This window comes from Bradysia coprophila, assembly GCF_014529535.1.
Source record: "Bradysia coprophila strain Holo2 chromosome X unlocalized genomic scaffold, BU_Bcop_v1 contig_20, whole genome shotgun sequence".
Lineage (NCBI taxonomy): Eukaryota > Metazoa > Arthropoda > Insecta > Diptera > Sciaridae > Bradysia > Bradysia coprophila.
This window is the reverse complement of record NW_023503307.1, coordinates 5,181,687-5,200,518: the sequence shown is the minus strand read 5'-3', so window position 1 is coordinate 5,200,518 and position 18,832 is coordinate 5,181,687. Positions and strand designations below refer to the sequence as shown.

The 18,832-nt window shown below is 33.6% G+C and overlaps 1 long non-coding RNA gene across 1 annotated transcript; it reads left to right on the top strand.

Moving 5' to 3' along the window:
• The first annotated feature begins 3,398 nt into the window (after window positions 1-3,398).
• LOC119068953 lies at window positions 3,399-4,824 on the top strand. Its single transcript, XR_005086251.1, has 3 exons — window positions 3,399-3,465; window positions 4,559-4,606; window positions 4,701-4,824. It is a non-coding gene; the product is annotated as an uncharacterized LOC119068953 (long non-coding RNA).
• Window positions 4,825-18,832: the final 14,008 nt, after the last annotated feature.

Here is an 18,832-nt window from a genome sequence, read left to right as displayed (position 1 = left end):
GCAACTATCTAGCAACCGCATACATCCTGTTTACTAAATTAGGAGGCCGAAAAATTGAAATATCTATACAAAAATTGAAAATTCTCACCGAGCAATGCTCAGTCCGAACTTGTAAACTTTAAATAAGAAGAAATACGTCTCGTACTTCTTCACAATAAAAACCTTTTCCGAAACATGAAATTTTCCAGATTTTCAAAAAAAACGTTCTCCAGTTCATAATAGAGTAACCGGTCAGCCGGACACACGTGCATTGATACATTTTAACCCTCTGAAAACCATGCTTCCACCTACGTAATAAACACATCATAAGCGATCTACCCTTAATGGATGGAGCTTCTAGCTCAATTTGCCTGGTAGCAACATGTTTCAGAGACCAGTTGTGCTTTTACGTCCAATTTCTATTTCCAAATTCATCGTATTTTAATAAGAAAACAGTTATTCACATGGTATATTTACCTAAAAATTACTCTAAATTCCTCTGTTATTGATATTATTATTGGTTACTCACCGTCCGTAAATATTAATTCTAAGATATAATCGCACCTATATTATAATATGTCAGCAACAATATAGGCAGAGAGCACTCTTGAATTGGGACTCTTGACAACAAAACGAAAATATTTTTTTTTCGTTAAAACTTTAATTGGATCATGAGTGTCGCCAGTTATGTACATATAAGTATATTCAGTCTGTATGTGTACCCGTTCTGTTAACACCCACATCCATTTCAAATAAGAATCATTTGCTTATACACCAAGTTTTTACTGGTCAAAAAACTTATATTCTACACGTAAGTTTACTACGTACACATTTTACCTTTTGATGCAACGCAAATTGTAAAAATAGAAGCAAAAAAAGTGTAATATACATTTTTATATGGCATAATATTGGATGTACGTGCTTAACATATTAAACTAGTAATTGTCCATGTTTAGAGGATTGGATATATAAGAAGTATTCGATGTTTTTTTTTCTTTGTGGTTCGGTATCGATATCCATAAACCAAATCTATATAACAACAGCCACAACAACACAAAAAAAATAATACTCCGGTATTCGACGTCAATAATAACAATAATTTTGTGCTATTTTACGATTCCATCATAGTTGGACTCTTATGTTTATTCATTATTGGTCATTAGAAATATTTCAGTAGAAATTCACAACCTGTATTTTGAGGTAAATATAAATGGTTTCTGATTTTATATTATAGTCTTATATTTTGTGAATGTTGACTACTTTGATTCTGTATAAAGCCTTACATATCATCGAGAGGGAAACATCTTAAATATAATTCTTTGTCTAGAAAACTGTAAGAACACCTTTAAATTCGAAAAATGCCACACTATCTGATGCTAAAAATGTTATAACGCCGAAGTGCACGACACAGTAAAGTTAACCAGGCAGGAGCGCTGATTTGACTAGGTACCTGAATAATCTAGTAGACCAATATTTTTTGCGAATAAAATTTTTCAAATTATGTCAATGTTCATTTGAGTACATTTTCATACAGTGTATTAGGCCCCTTATTTGACGTTTCGAAAATGAACCCCTCCTGTCTGGTTTATTTTACTCTGCTGTGGCCGAAGTGAAATCAGGAAATTTGAGTTTTTGGTATGTAAATGCAGCCTTGCCTTACAAAGGATGAGGAAAGGTTTCTCTTCACATTAACATCATAGTCAATGTCCTACCTGAATCTGAATCAGTTCAGAATGAGATCAGAAAAAAACAGGGATTCCATGCGAAAATTTACTGAAATTTTTGTATTTAAATATACAAAATTTTAAATAAATTGTACTAAATGATTTTAAGTTAAATTTTGAGAGATTTTTTTGTTTTTTTTTTGACTGTCTAAAATTATTCATTTCATTGAAATTCATGAACTTTCGACTGTCTGAATATGCAAAATCATTACAAATCTCATGAACATGCAAAAATCAAGTTTTCGTGTGTTTCGACCTCGGCTTCGCCACAACACAACAAAATTCTCACGAAAACTGGACTTTTCAAATTTGTATCCCTGGTTTTAAAATTGACTATTCCACACACGGCAGCCGAAGTTCCAGTGGAGAAAAGAAAATGACTCTGTTCTCCCTTGTGTTTTCAAGCTGAGTTTCTTTTGTGAGTATCTAGATTTCGGAAAAATTGGTATTTGAATGCCTATAAACCCTGAAAAAAATTCATATTTTCAGGAAAGTAACAAATTAAAATCTTTGTAGACACGTTGAAAAAAAAATTGGTTAGTTGAAGATCTAACCAACAAAGTTACAATTTAAGTTAGACTCTGACGCATTCGTTCTGCTCAGTGCCTTTTATGCTTTACTCGATTACGATGTGAACAAGTGTTGAACGAATAAAATTGCAGAACGAAACTAATTTTCACATAATTGTTATTTTACGCGGCATTTATCCAGTTTTATGATTAACTCTGTATATACCAACGTACAACGTCACAACAAAATAATTCAACAACAACAAAAAAAAAATCAAAATTAAAGTTTTTTTTTTGAACAAAGTCTTCAAATGACCTGAATGATATTCACCAAAAATCTTTGTGCGGAAGATCATTGATCTCTCGAGAACGAACCGAAAAAAAGTTTTATGAACAAATTACAAAGAGCAAAATAAATGACGATCCCCGAGTTAAATAAATTGTTTTAATGACCATTGTATGTATATGCTCATTTTGAGCCCCATATCTGTACATGTTCCAAATATACATACGTATTACATCTCGTCGATAATAGTATAACATCTCACACCAATTATATACTCATGCATCCACTGCTTTAGTTGCCCAATGTCCATTAATACTTAAAAAAAAATTTCCAGATTTTTTGTCGTTTTTTTTTCTTTCTTTCATTATCAAGTTTTTTTTACCGACAATATTGAAGTTTTATTTATAAAGGTGATCGTTCTATATGCCATACAGCATGCATCTGAAGAAAATATCTCAAATCAAACATTTTGAATGGAATTGTGTATTGGAAATACGACGATTCTTGAAACGCCTTATGTATATATATCGATGTAAGATGCATACATTGTATATTTTCCTTCAATTTTGTCGTTCTCCTCCATTGCAATTATTACACGCAAGCACTTTTTTCAAGTCGCGCTTTACAAAAAGCAACAAAAAAAAACGTTTCAAGATAAATGGTGTGGATAAGACATGACTTTTAATATTAGAGCTTTTTATGTATATATACGCCATACGCGCAATTTTAAGTTATTTTTTGTCTTCTTCTTCTTCTTCAACTTTATAGCTCCGTCCACAGACCTGGACGTGTATAATAATGTTACTTGTACGAATCGTATAAGGTATATCCAAGCAATATAAGCACTCTTACACCGTCGACCGTCATATTTATGTGGGCTAACTGTATTCCAATGAAACTAAAAATAATATGACACATCTTCGTTCATGTCTTGTTTAATGTATGCGGTGGAAGTTGAAATCAAAAGGTTCTTTACTTTTTACGAATTATTTTTTATTTATTTTAAGATTCACAATGTGTAGTGTAATGGATATTATGTTGGAAAAAAAAAATAATTTACATAAGAGTCAAGTGCGTGAGGTATCGTTCAAATTGATTTAACATCTTTTTGCGTTGATCGATAAAAATATGAAGGAAAAATCAACCGACATCAACACAGCGACCGATAAATAATAAATCGGAGACAAAATGCTTGTGGCCGAAACGCTTCTGGCTAAAATTTGGGTTACGATTTTAATGCGCATCAGAGAACGGTGAACACTGAACACGGTTTCACTTGATGCAAATAAAATCGAATGACATAATGCACTGGTACTCATCCTCAAAAAATATTACGAAAGTCATGTAATACGTTCCGTTGGAGTGACTAACATATTGCGTGGAATCGATGTCCTTTATTGGTATCAAAACACAGGACGGTCCTTCTTTGTGTTTTTTTTTTGTTACTGTTAAATTTCTTTAATGCATGAAAGTAAAACTAAATTGGTTTTAAGTTTGACTTTGTTTACGCTGATGCCTGATGCTGTGCTTTCATTGTTGATTGTCCTTATTGTTTTTATGTTAGTAACGATCTACTTAGAAAATTAGAAAATTCTAAAATTGCTAGATATCCTTAAAAATTGTATAAAAAGTATTTCTACTGTTTTGTACACGTAAAAGCTGCTAGTTTCGCATCTAAGTTGTTTTTGTTGTTATTCTCCGGATCTCTGATTTCTCTCATATCGCAACAAATAAAAGTAATCAAGGAAACGGATAAGAACAGCAAGAACAGCTTAGAAATGAACGTGGCACTGTTTACGTGTGCATAATAATTGAAATTTTTATAATTTCAATAAAATGCAAAATTATTGTAAATTTAATGGAATTTATTTCCCTGACGTGATTTATCAGATAAATTTTATCTGCAACCCTTTATTTGGTATTGATATTCCGACATTACATGAATGATGCTATAAAGATTCGTATTGTTCTAACACAAGAATATTCGAAAAAATATTATCACTTTTACTTCTTCGTAAAACGTTTCAATAGAAAATCTCTTATTTACTTTTCATTTTCAGATAATCCTTTATTAACGACAATTCTGTGAATAACGCAATGTAAATCAGGTAAAAAAATATCTGATCTGATGAAGAAAAAAAAACCATCTCTGCATTTACACAACCCTTTTAAAAAATAAAAATTAAAGAATTTTATTGCCAGGTTTCCAGGCCTTGCAATAAAACAAATAACGTCGTTTTATTGTACGTTGTTTCTATGCGGCAGCGTATTCAATACAAGAATTCGGTACACTCAAAGATGTCAGAAGTAATAAATACGAATATCGTTACTGGTTGTTGCAGCCGCATATGCAATCCTCAGTTCTATTTTTGCATGAACCCTTTCGTCATAAATATATGTGGTGACACCAAATACATCTTTTTATAATTTTTACAAATTAACAAAGTTGAGTTCTGTCCTTGCTTTAACAACACAATGTTGTACTGAGTAATATTCAATCCTGGTAAATTGGTTAAACATTCGGTGAGAATGAAAGGAAAACATCTTCTAATGATCCATCTCTTTGCCGATAGTCACATAGTCGATAATTGCCCTGCCTTATTATCAATAGACGACTGATTCCATTAAGAAAATCAAAGTTCAATGGCAAAATGAAATTTTCTTTATCCACTCCGTTTTTATCGACATCCACTTTGTCAATATGTCGCTCGCGGATACAGCGACATTAATCCAGCTTGTAATCCAGTTACATTTATTTATTTTAAATTAAGAAAATATATCTTCGTCAGATTATCGCCTACGTAACGTCAAAGCACGTGATATATTCAATAAACTTACTTGTACTCGATTATAAATTGTTTTCTGTCGGTCAGTTAAAATTTCCACAAACCGAATGCAAATTTTTCACGTTTCCGAATCGCTTTTCAAGATATATCTCCATTGTTAGGCCATTTAATAAGAAACAAATCTTTTTCAAGGAAATATGAGTTCGGTAAATTTCAGTATTTTAAAAGAATCAACAACAACTACAGTCCTCACTCTCCGTCCAATTATTTAGTTCGTTGAGTAGGCTACAACATTATACTTGTTTCCATAACGTTTTCCAACCGAAATCTTTTACATTGTTTAGATGTAATTAAAAAAAATTAATTTGAAAATCTGCTGCCAATCTTTGTGCAATTAAAAAGCATCAAAGTAGAAACCACTTAAAATTTCAAGCAAGAGTTCTGTTTCTAAGCGACAAGGCTCTTTAATTTAATGTTCTGTTACTTGTCCAAACTCAAGTAACTTTTAATGGTTAGTATGTTCATGAAATTGAAAAGAAATAATTAAAATTACTCGATTGGCTTCACTTTAGACTGACGACAGATTTTCTTATCATTTCTGTTAATCTGTAAGCTATTCATATTATGTTGTCTTTATGGACTTTTTATATTATTCTCTAAGTTGTATCATTCTTAAGAAAATGTGTAATTAATTCCACCAAAAATCTAACGGGTATCCAAGACATTATGTCATAAATTTGGCTATTATTTTCGAACAAACCAAAGAAAAGAGTTGTGGGTATTGTCTTCGTAAAATGTTTTTTTTTGATATTTTATAATTGGTGGCTGAAAATCATTTTTCTTTTCTTATTTTTACATCTTCGATAAAGTCATCGACATTGACAAATCTATTATTTAGCTTTTTTATTATCAAGCTAAACCTTTTTCGTCTTATTATTATTTAAAAAAAAAAATTCTTTTCACAAAACGTATAATATATAAAAGTTCCATCGGAAGTATAAGTAATTTTAGACATAAGTAGCTCTACGAACTTCCAGCAAAATAAAATAAATAAAAGAAGAAAAAAATTGAGAAAACAAAAATTCACGACATAAAGTCACAGTGTATTATAGTATTATATTGTGTACGGATAGAATTATAAATAAAAAATATTCACAATTCACTTTATATTTTGTTATCTAAACCACTAATTACGAAAATATTTTTCCATGTAACCAACTACCTGACTTCTTTAATTTAAAATTCGTGAGAAATGTCTGACGTACATTCAATTCAGTATAGAGCTTTTTTTGGTTCATGCATTTTTACTCGTTTCATATACGTATACGTATGTTTATAGAGATACAACAAATAATATGCTAGATTTATACAATTGAGTATATATACACCTTGTTATATATGTATGATATACACATTTAGCTATGTCTTACAGAAATATATTTTAATCGAATTGATCTTGATGCTATAGGAGCGAAAACCCACGAATATAATGTTAAGTTCAAAACCATTGTTTCGTAACCGTTTGCAATTTAATTTAATTTAATATTGTATATATTGAGAAGGTGGTCTATCTCTCTGAGGGCAATCCGAGTTTTTAGTTCATTTTCGAGAAACCACAGCGTGAAATTTTAATTACTTTTTCTTCTTCTGATTCTTCAAATTATTAATTGTTTAAAAAAATCCTCACACTTAGACCATACATCATCTTTCCAGGTCAGAATATTATCGGCTGTAGGTATACAAAAATATTAACAACGAACATTATGAAGATAATAAATAAATGCAGTTTCCGTTTACCTCTCTCTCGACGCGATAAATTTTGTCTTTGACCATCAATGCATCAATTGAATGGTCGACTCACGATTTGTGCTCCATTTAAATTGATTTTTGATTGTTTTAATTAGATTTTGCAACGATTTCAGTACGGTAAGACCATCCGAAAAATTAGACTCCATATGGAATACGATTTTGAAGTGTTCAAAGTTATAAGAATCAATTAATATGCAAAATTTCAATTTTACGGTCTTCCTCCGGAACTAATAGACCTGTAACGGTAACGACGCCCAAAACAAGCTTACATCAACAAATGGATATTCTCTTATAATAATTGCCTGTTAAAACTAATGAAGTATTAGACTGTATTATACACAAGACGGACTAGTAAAGAAGAAGAGCTTTTATCATTACATTCAACAAAAGTAACTAAGAAAATTTTTCACGTTTTAACCATTCTTCAATCCACAAATACAATCCATCTAATTTTTAATGAAAACATATACAAAACCTGCACCGTTTGCTACGTCTCGCCTGTTACACGAGTTAATGTATGCGTGTATGCGTAAGAATCAATTCAAGACTCCTTAAATATTTCTTTTAAGACAAAACTATAGGCATTCATTTGTAGTATTTCTTGCCGGTTAAAATTATTAATAGTAGTGGTCACCGAATTCACTAATAATTTTTGTGAAGAATCATTTCTTGATTAATACAACTCTCGATACAACTAGAATGAAGGTTTCAATTTTTTAAGTAAATCAATTTACATTGAAAAATTCATATGAACCTTATAAGGTATCAATCAAATAGTGCGCACGTTAAAAAATGTGACTTTTAGTGCACTCCCTGCGTACTCGCTAAAATACATAGGAAAAAAATTAAAAATGTACAGTTCCGTAATTATAAGAAGTTACATTTACAATCCAATTCTCCTTATTCAATCCACATGCATTGCCAACGTTACGACATCTACGTATGTCTATGTATTATAACGTGTAAATCGCATGTGGAATGAATAACGTCGATTGGATTGTAATTGTTGAAAATGTAACTTCTTATAATTCTTCCACTGTATGAAACGCACGCTTTGGTCTAGGTCCCAGACTGTGGATTCTCCCAAAAGAGCGTGCGCAATATCTGAATAACCCTTAAACAGATATACGAAACTTTTGACTTTTACATCCCTGCACTACAATTTATGCTTTGAATCGGATATATATCCAAACTTCACGAAATCATTATTAGCAAATTGATTGAACAACAACAAAGATTTTTTGAAACAAAAACATATGTGTTACTTTTACGAAACAAAAGAAATCGAGGATTTAAGACCATAAAAAATTATTTGGAACACATATCGGTGTTTAATTATTACATTTTTATTGGCAGTTTTGCAACATAAAATTGTCGTATGCATAAATGTTGGACCGTTTTGCATTGGTTCGTGTTTAAATATTTACGAAAGTATGTGACGACTAGAGTGGTTCCAATTTGTATGGAATTAGTGATCAGCCTGAAAAACGATTCTGAATACATTCTCAAGTGAATGAGGGCTTTGTAGAGCAACCTCGATGAGTTGGTTGGAATTTGTGACTGATTTAATCCATTTTGCATTCACTTTCTGCCTGACGGGAATAGCATGCAAGTATAGAACCACAAAAATTGCAGCCAATGAACATTATCAACACACTTGAAACATGACTGGTACTCTAAATAGGGTAAATAGGGCGAGTCGACTTTCTGCAGCTGACCACTATGATCACTTTTGCTTGAAGTGCGTTGATATTACTAGGTCCCATCTAGTGGATGGGTCAGGTCCCTTGACGGATCCTCATTTAATTGGATATTCGACTAGTTTATAGGCCGCTGCTATTTGGCCGTCGTGCAAAAAGTACCTCTTGGGTACTCAAGGGAGTCTATTTGCACGCAGGGATGTGGCAAAACAATGTTTTATGGCGTAATACGATTTCGCGGCGATTTCAGCATGATGAGTAAGTTGGTAAATTAAGCTAATGTTAACAGAAAAATTCGATTGAATAACAACCCAGAAATTATGTATACACAATACTCATGACAATGTCCTAATGTAAAAATCTATGGAAAGGGAGGTTATGTTTTGAAGTTGAAAGCAGTGCTGTCAAAGTTGTTAATGCGTTCTGAGATCAACTTGTTAAGATTTTTCAAAACAGCCAATAGTTAGATATACCTTCCGTTGGTAAAGTGGACTTGATGAAAATCGGCTCACTTGCATGGAAAGCTAAAATTACGCCAATGACTTACCATGGCATAGACCGAGACTTTCATTAGGTAACAGTGCAATAAGTTGAATTATGACAAAAATTATAGATGGCCAACAACACTGTAACAACATGACTCTTAACTCTCAACGAATTGTCAGCATTCTGAATTTTGCTGTTTTTATAGACTGTTATGATCAGAGCGAGAGAACCGAAGACTAGTTAATTATAACTTGCCTTGGGGTACTTGTCAAAATATTGCTTTCTCTTTCGACATGTTCAACAAAATATTTCTTTCTCTTTCATCATAACAGTCTATAGGTTGTGTAAAAGACTTGTTCGAGAAATTAGTTCGAAGAAAATTTCAATTAATTTCAGTTAATCGTCTCTGGTTGATTATGGCGTCCACACATCAACGCGTGGAAACGGCATTAAAATTACTGCGACAATTGCCTCGCGTACAGATTGGAAATATTTGCGACAATCCCCATTCAAAACAGAGAGCGACTTTTCGTTCCGCAATTCCATTTTAATTTACAAATGGACAATATGTGAAAGATAGACTATTAACGGCGTTAACATCACTCATCACAATTATTATCGGTGGGACAGTTCCAACATCAGTTTGTCCTTATCTATACGGTGCAACATTAACTGCATTGCAAAAGTTATGTGGTGGCATCCGCCCAATTGCAGTTGGTAATACATGGCGAAGAATCGCAGCAAAATTAGCATGTCGAAGTTTTTCATCAACATTGTCGAATACTTTTCAACCGAATCAACTAGGAGTCGGTATTAAGAACGGTGTTGAGGCAGGCGCACATACAGCAAGAATTTATTTCAATTCCAAACACAAATCCATACGTGTTTTCTTGAAGATTGATGTTAAAAATGCTTTTAACGAAGTTCGACGAGACGTTATGTTACATGAGGTTAAAAACACCATCCCGGAAATTTTCAAGTTCGTAGAGCAATGCTACAAACACCCGACGAACGTTTACTATGGGGAAAATCTGTTACTATCACAACGAGGAGTTCAGCAAGGTGACCCTCTTGGTCCAGCGTTGTTCTGCTTGACGATCCAACGTATAATTTCATCACTGCACACACTGAATTTGGACCTGAACTTGTGGTATCTTGATGACGGCACCATTGCTGGTGAACCGGAAGCTGTTTTGAAAGCATTGCATATAATTATCGATAAGGCCCATGAAGTCGGTTTGCAATTGAACTATCGAAAATGCGAAATGTCCGTCTTAGGTCCGTACACAGACAATGCAAAGTTCAAATTCATTCAAAAGTTTCGTGACCTGTTCCCTGACATACAAGAGATGGAAGACGGCAAAGCTTTCCTTCTCGGCAGTCCACTCACCGACGAATCTGCGGTTTTATGTCTGGAACGAAAGATTGATGACTTGAAACGTCTGACGGAAAAATTAAAAAAGATCAATTTTCACAGTGCGTTCTATTTGCTGAAGATTTCCATTTCAACTCCACGTTTGATCTTCTTTCTCCGAGGCAATCCGATGTGGAAAAACACCCATGGCCTAGAACGATACGATGCCGTACTCAAGGAATCATTAGAATCGATTTTAAACATTCAACTGTCAATTCGTTCATGGTCCGAATCTTCTTTGCCAATTAAGTATGGAGGAATCGGAATCAGACATGCAACAGAGATCGCTTTGCCTTGCTTTTTGTCATCCATACATGAAGTTTCCGATTTGGTGGACCAGCTGTTATCTGAACCTTACCGACAGCTTGATCCAGCATTGTTGGAAGCAGAAAAGTTTTGGTGCGAAAATTTTGGTGAGCTGCCTGAAAAAGATCTAAGAAACATTCAACAAGTTTGGGAGTCTACTGACATAGAGCGAAAAATCGAATTTCTGAGTGGATCTTTGGAAAAAACGTGGGATAAGGCACGATTTAAAGCAAACTCTGCACGTGAAACAGGTGCTTGGTTGCATGCACTACCATCGCCACAACTTGGGACATTTCTATCCAATGATGAATTCCGAGTGGCACTATCACTACGTCTCGGCTTACCAATCGTTCAACCTCATGTATGCATTTGTGGAGAAAAAGTTGACAAATACGGACATCATGGTTTATCGTGTGCTAAGGCTAAAGGCACGAATTCACGACATGCAAATGCAAACGGTATTTTCCAACGTGCATTGAAATCAGGTCAAGTGCCGGCTATTCTCGAACCACCTGGGTGTTCTCGGCCAGATGGAAAACTTCCAGACGGAATGACTCTAATCCCATGGGCGAGAGGGAGGTCACTGCTGTGGGATTTTACATGCAGAGACACTTTTGCGCCTTCATATCTGAATGGATCATCCAATCATGTCGGCTATGTAGCGAAACAAGCCGAGAGGAAAAAAATCAGTCATTATTCGGATTTGGCCCATCATTTCATTTTCATTCCTATTGCTACTGAAACATCAGGGGTCATAGGAAAGCTTGGAATGGATTTGATAAAAAGTATTGGAAGTAAAATTACTGATGCTACTGGTGAAAAACGAGCTACATCGTATTTAATTCAAAGAGTCAGCATCGCCATTCAGAAAGGAAATGTAGCTTCAATTTTGGGAACAATCCCACCCACGAGAGATTTGAGCGAAATATTTTATTTGTAAATTAATTATTATTATACGAAACAATAAATAAAAAAAAAAAAAAAAGACAATATGGACACCATTTTCTAATAACAAAGTTTCTACCATTTAGAAAATGTCTTTTCACAATCCATTTTGTGACTCCGGGTTCAAAAATTTTTACGATCATGTCGGGACGAAAAGAGGATCCGAAAATGGCATCATTGAAAACTAAATCAATCGCTCAACAAGACCTTGTAAATCTTATGCGCAAAATGATTGGGTTAATTGTTTACAACAGGGTTGTTTTAGATTAAAGCGTCAACAACAAAATACAAAGCGTTCATTGCAGGCAGAGAGTTGTATGCCACAAGAAAATTACAGGCCGCCGTTGGGATCTTTTTGGGAAGTTAGCCAAGGTGGCTCATCGACACAACAATTAATCCGTAGTATGCGCAACGGTCGTATTTAGTGAAAAAATTGATCCAAACTATGCAAATTGACCAAAGGGAACATCTGCGCTGAGCTGATGGTCCGTTTTAAGGATAAGCCCAATACGTAAGGCTTACCATTTTAAATTGGGCTGCGGTCAAAAATTTGTTGGGGGGTATTGTTTGAGGCCTAAAGTAGGAGGCAAACCATCAGTACCTACGGCTCATTGCGAAAAATCGCCAGCGAAAACTACAGCTTTGCCTACAAAATCTGTAAAACCTGGCAAGTCGCTGTCAAAATTGTTTGAAAGTTGCGATTCGGAGCAAATCGCTCAAATCTTTGGAGTAGAAATTATAAATAAATAAATTCAGATCGGACCTTAGTCCTAAGGTTAAACTGCGCGGACTGCAACATTTTTGCAGCTCGAATCGAACGCTTCAATTCAATGCACCGCCGAGAGTACGTCTAATCTCAAGGAGTGGAATTTTACGTTAGACAAGAATATGGTTCAAGTCAATGGTCGCCAGTTGTCAAATGATCAATGATACTAATTTCGTGACAAATTTCGTTGTAAGTATCCGAAATTTCAAGTCGCCAAACCGTTGTCGAACACTCTACTCGATTTGGAAAGTAAAAATGTGAGCAAATGTTTCGCCGAACTTCAATCATGGCCCTACGTTAGTGGAGGTCCGTGACGCAAGTCCGTTCACACTGAAAAATTTGAAAAAAAATCCTCAGGACTGAGGCACATATACACAACTTTTTTGACTTTTTCCCCTCCTACTACCACCCACTTATTTTATTCGTAATCTGGACGTCCATACGAGTTCAACGAGCCTTACACGCCTCATAAGGTTAAGATTTGGCCGAGATATTAAATTTCAAAACTTAGAAATTTGTAGAAATTTGTATGAAGATATGGATTTTCATACATTTTGAAATTGATGAATTTTACCAACCTTTGTCACTCTGTCACTTTGTTACAACGAAACTTTTGAATTTACCAGTGAATTTGGCTGATATTTTCGGGGTATGTTTTCTGCCATTTCAAGGAAATGCGTTAAGACATTAAATTATCAATTATCAACAGAGTAAAATCCTGTTTTTCTGGAATAGTTTCCAGATCCTTATGACCTATCTTCCAACTATCTTTGTAAGGTTACAAACATTTTAGGGTTTCTTCTGGTATCTTCTTTCAGTGAAGGGAATTATCAATTACCAATAATTATCAATTATCATTCCTCGTCGATTAACATTAAATTATCAATATCAATTTTCAATTATCATGTATTATCAAATAACAACAGAGTAAAATCCTGTTTTTCTGAAATACTTTCCAGAACCTTATTCCGATATGGCCCATCTTCGAACTTAACCTCAGAAATCCCATTCCTCGTCAATTAAAATCAAAAATCATCAAAATCGGTAATGAATTACTCAAAGTTATCGTGATGTCTAAGAAAAGTAGGTTACAAACAATTACGTTTTTCATCACATTTCATACAGTGAACGACATCTCAAATGTCTCACTGTCATTTTTTTCAGAGAATGTAATTGTGAATTTGCAATGACACAATAAAATTCTCAGAAAAATTTGACAGTGAGACATTTGAGATGTCGTTCACTGTACATTGTTAGGTTACAAACATTTTATGGTAATTTCTGGCGTAAGACCTCTGACTTTCAGTCAAGGGAATAAAAACATTCTGATTAAGATTGAGTTCTGAAAGGATGGTTTCAACATTGACGACGGTGGCTGAAACTTGAATTTGGTGACATGGTGTCGGATGAGAATTGCAGGGCCTATTTTGAGGAAAATTGATTTGCTGCTAAAATTTGCAAACATTTTTTTTACCAACTCTTGGAAAATCTTATGTAATTTTGGAAAATCCTCAGCAAAAATAGACCCTGTAGTTAAGGCATTATGTTTAACGATCTCCTGAGACTTTTCTGAAACCTTATATTTTGGACCACCCTATTTTCCATTCTCAGCGCTGCAAGTATTTGTTTAGTATCACGATTGTAATAATATTTAGGTGAAATGGATATTGCAATAAAATGACCGTAAAACTACAGGCGGTATACAATAGTCGCAGCGATAGAATTAACCTTATAATGATAGGCTGGGCAGTAGACTGAATATGATCGTATTTATAAAACAATTTTCCATTTTATTTATGTGGTAATTGAAACAGCCATAAAATCATCCTTTTATAATCATAAAAGTCTGATCAATGCAAATGAGTGCAGCGCAGTATCTGTAAATAAATATATTTCACGACTGGACCATGTATGCTCCAATGAAACCCTTTTCATGCATATTTTCTTATTCAATAGTTGACTTCACAAGCAATAACAATATTATGTGTGTGTGGTGTGGTACCTCCATTATAAAATTATTAAATTGAAAATGAACTTTACATTGAAATACACACAGCATTAGAGGAGATAGATGTTAACTTTATAAACTCGTATATAAATTCACAAAGTTGTTGCCATGATCTTGGCAATCGAGCCACAAACTGGAAATATTTTTTTTTATAAAATTAATGTTACGTCTCAGTTCTCTCCGCATTTCATTGTATGGATAAGAAAAAATTGTTGCGCAATAAGAATTCGTGCTGTATGTATAGTTATATGTGCAGGGCTTTGGTAAGTAACTTTAACAAAATATGGTAACATAAACGTATAGTAGATAATATGCAACAACAGCAGCAGTAGTGGTTTGTTAATGCATTTTTCTATTCATATTGTTGTTAGTACAACACAAACACCACAACGTTATGGATATATCTGTTGCACACAGTCAAGTTTTGTGCACATTCTTTCGTTAAAGATGATGTGGCTGAGTGCAGGTGAATTGTTGCATTTTTTTGTCACACCTGTACCGATTGTATAACTAACTCTATAGTGTAAATAAGTGCAAATATTGAAATAAGATGGGAAAATGAATTAACAAACAGCTAGACGATTGCTGGTATGAACACACTAGGGTAATTAAAACAAAGTTTAGATCTTTTATTCATTTTCTGCAGTCTAGTTTCGAATGTTGTTGGCTTTTTAAAGACTTAAGAAGTTTTTGCTGTAAATAAAATCAGGAAAGATTGATGTTTACTTCAAATGAAACAGAAACGAGGCCCGAATCTAGGAATTTACCAATGCTGCCGCATATTTTTGTCAAAAAGGTGGCCTTGGCCTTAATGCAAAGGCCTGTTTTTGAATTGCGTACCTCGTAAACAAATTAATGTAATATGGGACTGTTCACAGATGAAGTCACGCGGTTAGGAGGAGGGGGTGTTAAAAGAGACCGTTCCTAAGACCCATAGAATGTAGTGGCATAATTTAGGTCAACACATTCTTCAAATCATAGATTTATCATTAAGTCAAGACAACATGATCTACATTTTTGTACATTTGCACAAAAATGAACCATCGTGGTTTTATGGTAAACCAACAATTTAAATAATGTCTTCGGTATATCAATTCTGAACGGCATACCATACTTGACACAAGGCCTCAACTATAAGCTTTATTTGCTTTTGTGGTCCCAATTAATATCTCTGGAGTAAACTATTTGCTCGCCTTTTAAAATTGAAGCTCGAAATAGTTCGTCAGTTCACCCAGTCAGGTGAGACCTAATCACTAAAATAAGGTTTCAGGTGAAATAAAGTCAATTCAACACTGGTTGAATCAGGTCCAGTTAAATATGACTAGTTCTGAAATTTATTTGTCTTCTATCAGTTTATCAGATAGTGAAAAGTGTAGGGTTCGTCAATCAATTATTTAAGTACAGAACATTGAACAAATTTCATTTTGCAGGTAATTGAGGTGTATCCAGATTTACAGTCAACTCTAGGTTATCGAAGAATGATTAGGAATGGGAAAATTAATTTTGGCATTAAAAAAACAAAATTGCTAATTTAGGCTTGACGACGTAACAGAAAACACTTATAAAAGCTTGGAAGTTAATTTGAGAAAAAAAAACACACTAAGTGTCTTGAAAAGATATTTTTAACTGTTAAAACTGACAAGAGTGGACGGTGAATAATTTTATTGAAATAGCATTTAAAGAAGCAAGAATAAACTTAGAGAAAATGGTAAAAATCATTGAAATATAATGAACTTAGAACACGAGTCGCCGCAGCATGTCCATTAAACGATAAATGAATTGGTGGTAATCAACTTTATTACATTAATTATCCAACTCAGCAAGAGCAACTGATTTAAAATGAACAGTTGCAGAAAATTAACCATAATTCGTCAGCCATATATCGCTGAAGTGCAAAAATTAATAAATTTTCTGTAATTAATGAACAAAACTTCTTATATATGTATTATGTAACGACGGTTGTGAATCAAAACAACACCACAGAAATGCGAAAAAATGCCTGTGTATGGATTCCATTAAATCGAGTTATTCTTTCATAAAAATAATTATAGTTTCGAGTGAAGAAAAAAAAATGTGAATCTACCATATACCAATAAATAACTAACATAATGAACATAGTTCGTTATACATTTATGGTTATGATTTGCTATATCAAGTATACATTTAAAACAATTAAGGAAAATAGTCTGCAATTAGAACTTATTTCTTGCAATAAAAATCATAGAAAAAATCATCCATCTGGCATAACTAAACATACATGGAAAATTAAAGCATTTCTTTGAAGCAAGACAGCAGCAGCAGCAACAGAATAAAAAAATTAATCCGTTACTCATTCATTATACCTTGTGTGAATCAGATAATTCTAGTTTTTGATACGTCAGGATGGTTCTTAAACAACAACATTGTTAATGAAAATTGTTTACTTCGGAAAGTACGGTGCAGTGAACACAATTTTCTAACCAATATTATATAACCGATGGCTGAGGTGTCTCTCGCTATCGTCGTTGTCTAATCCGTCATTACATAAAAAATTAATCTCACCGAGTGGACATTCAAAAACGAAAATGTTTATTGGTTAGCTATCCGACATTGAGACAAAATTGCATGAAGAAGCATTGATTACCCAGAATCCGGACTAAATAACTATAATTAAGGTATCCTCATCCAATCAAAATTGAAAGACCAGTTCTTAAAATTATTTGAGACACACTTAAGTATCGGTCTTATGCTCTCATAGCATTGCTTCCCCTTCTGTTGTTATATGGTGTACATAAAACAAATTAGTACGAACTTTACATTATTCCAGCTATCTAAGCCCTTATTTGTAATTCTTAAAAGTTCTCAAAATCCGGAAAGTTTTTTAATTTAAGAACTTTAAGACTTTGTGCTTAATCTTTTCGATAAACAGACAATGCCTTCCACGCACCATTTATGTCGACAAACCATGGACGGTGCAAATACCTCGCATAAGATCTTTAATTCGAATTCTGAACAAAGATTCTAAAACCACGGTCCTTGCGTTGTGTAATTTAGAGACTGTAAGTCTAAAAATGGATTGGAAACCGTAGTCTATTTGCTTAGGTTATAAGCTAAAATTAAAATGAATTCTCCCGCTATCGACACTATAATTTACTGACATATACCTCTCGTAACCCTATGGCATATGTAGCTTTTATCGAATTTATCATTCATTATCCAGATGACACATTGTGAATAAAAACGTTCGATGATAAGTTTCATTCACTTACCTTTTTTATCTCTATTCTGAGAATGTAAAACGTGTTTTCTTCTTAATTTTTACAATATAGAATGCATCGGAATACAGTGAACAAAACTCCGGCATCGCAAAATTACTGTACGCAAGAAATATTTTTTCTCCTCTTGTCATGAATATCAAAAGTTTTTCTTCACGATGTTGCATAGCTTTTAAGCTATTCAGAGAATTTCGATCAATAATAATTTTACGCATTTTTTAAAATTTTTTTTTTCGTGTGTGTGTTTGAAATGATGTGATGAAGAATAGAGTCTATTTAAAATTATAAAATACTTCGCTGGGTATAAATAATCAAATTCTTCGGAGGTTGGAAACTACACATTTTTCCATGTTTACATACATAAGTATAGTTATAACACGAACGAATCTCGATTGAGTTATGTCTTCAGTTTTGTATGCATAATATCGATTTGCATTTTTAACCGATTGTCTCGAGGGTGAACACTTTCAAACCGGATTTTTTGAACTCTAGCAGACTTTAACCAATTTAATGGGCGTATAAATACTGTCTAATTTTCAAGATCTGACGGAGAAATGTGAGGTTTTATCCCAAAAAAGCATCTAAACGATTTCTGTGGACGAAAACAAGTGAGAATCATTTTCTTCACCACAACAAATGATCGGACCTGACCCATTTAAAGTACAGCAAAAAATGTTTAAACAAAAACAATCTGCAATTTACAAAATTGTCGTGTGCTGTAAAAATTAATTTTTAATCGTTTCTCTAAGATATTATAGGTGCGGGTACCTGTATTTGAATTTTGCACTTTTCGCTTCCAACAATGGCCGATATTAAATTTTTCCATTAAAAACTCAAAACGATACATAAAATGTAGACAC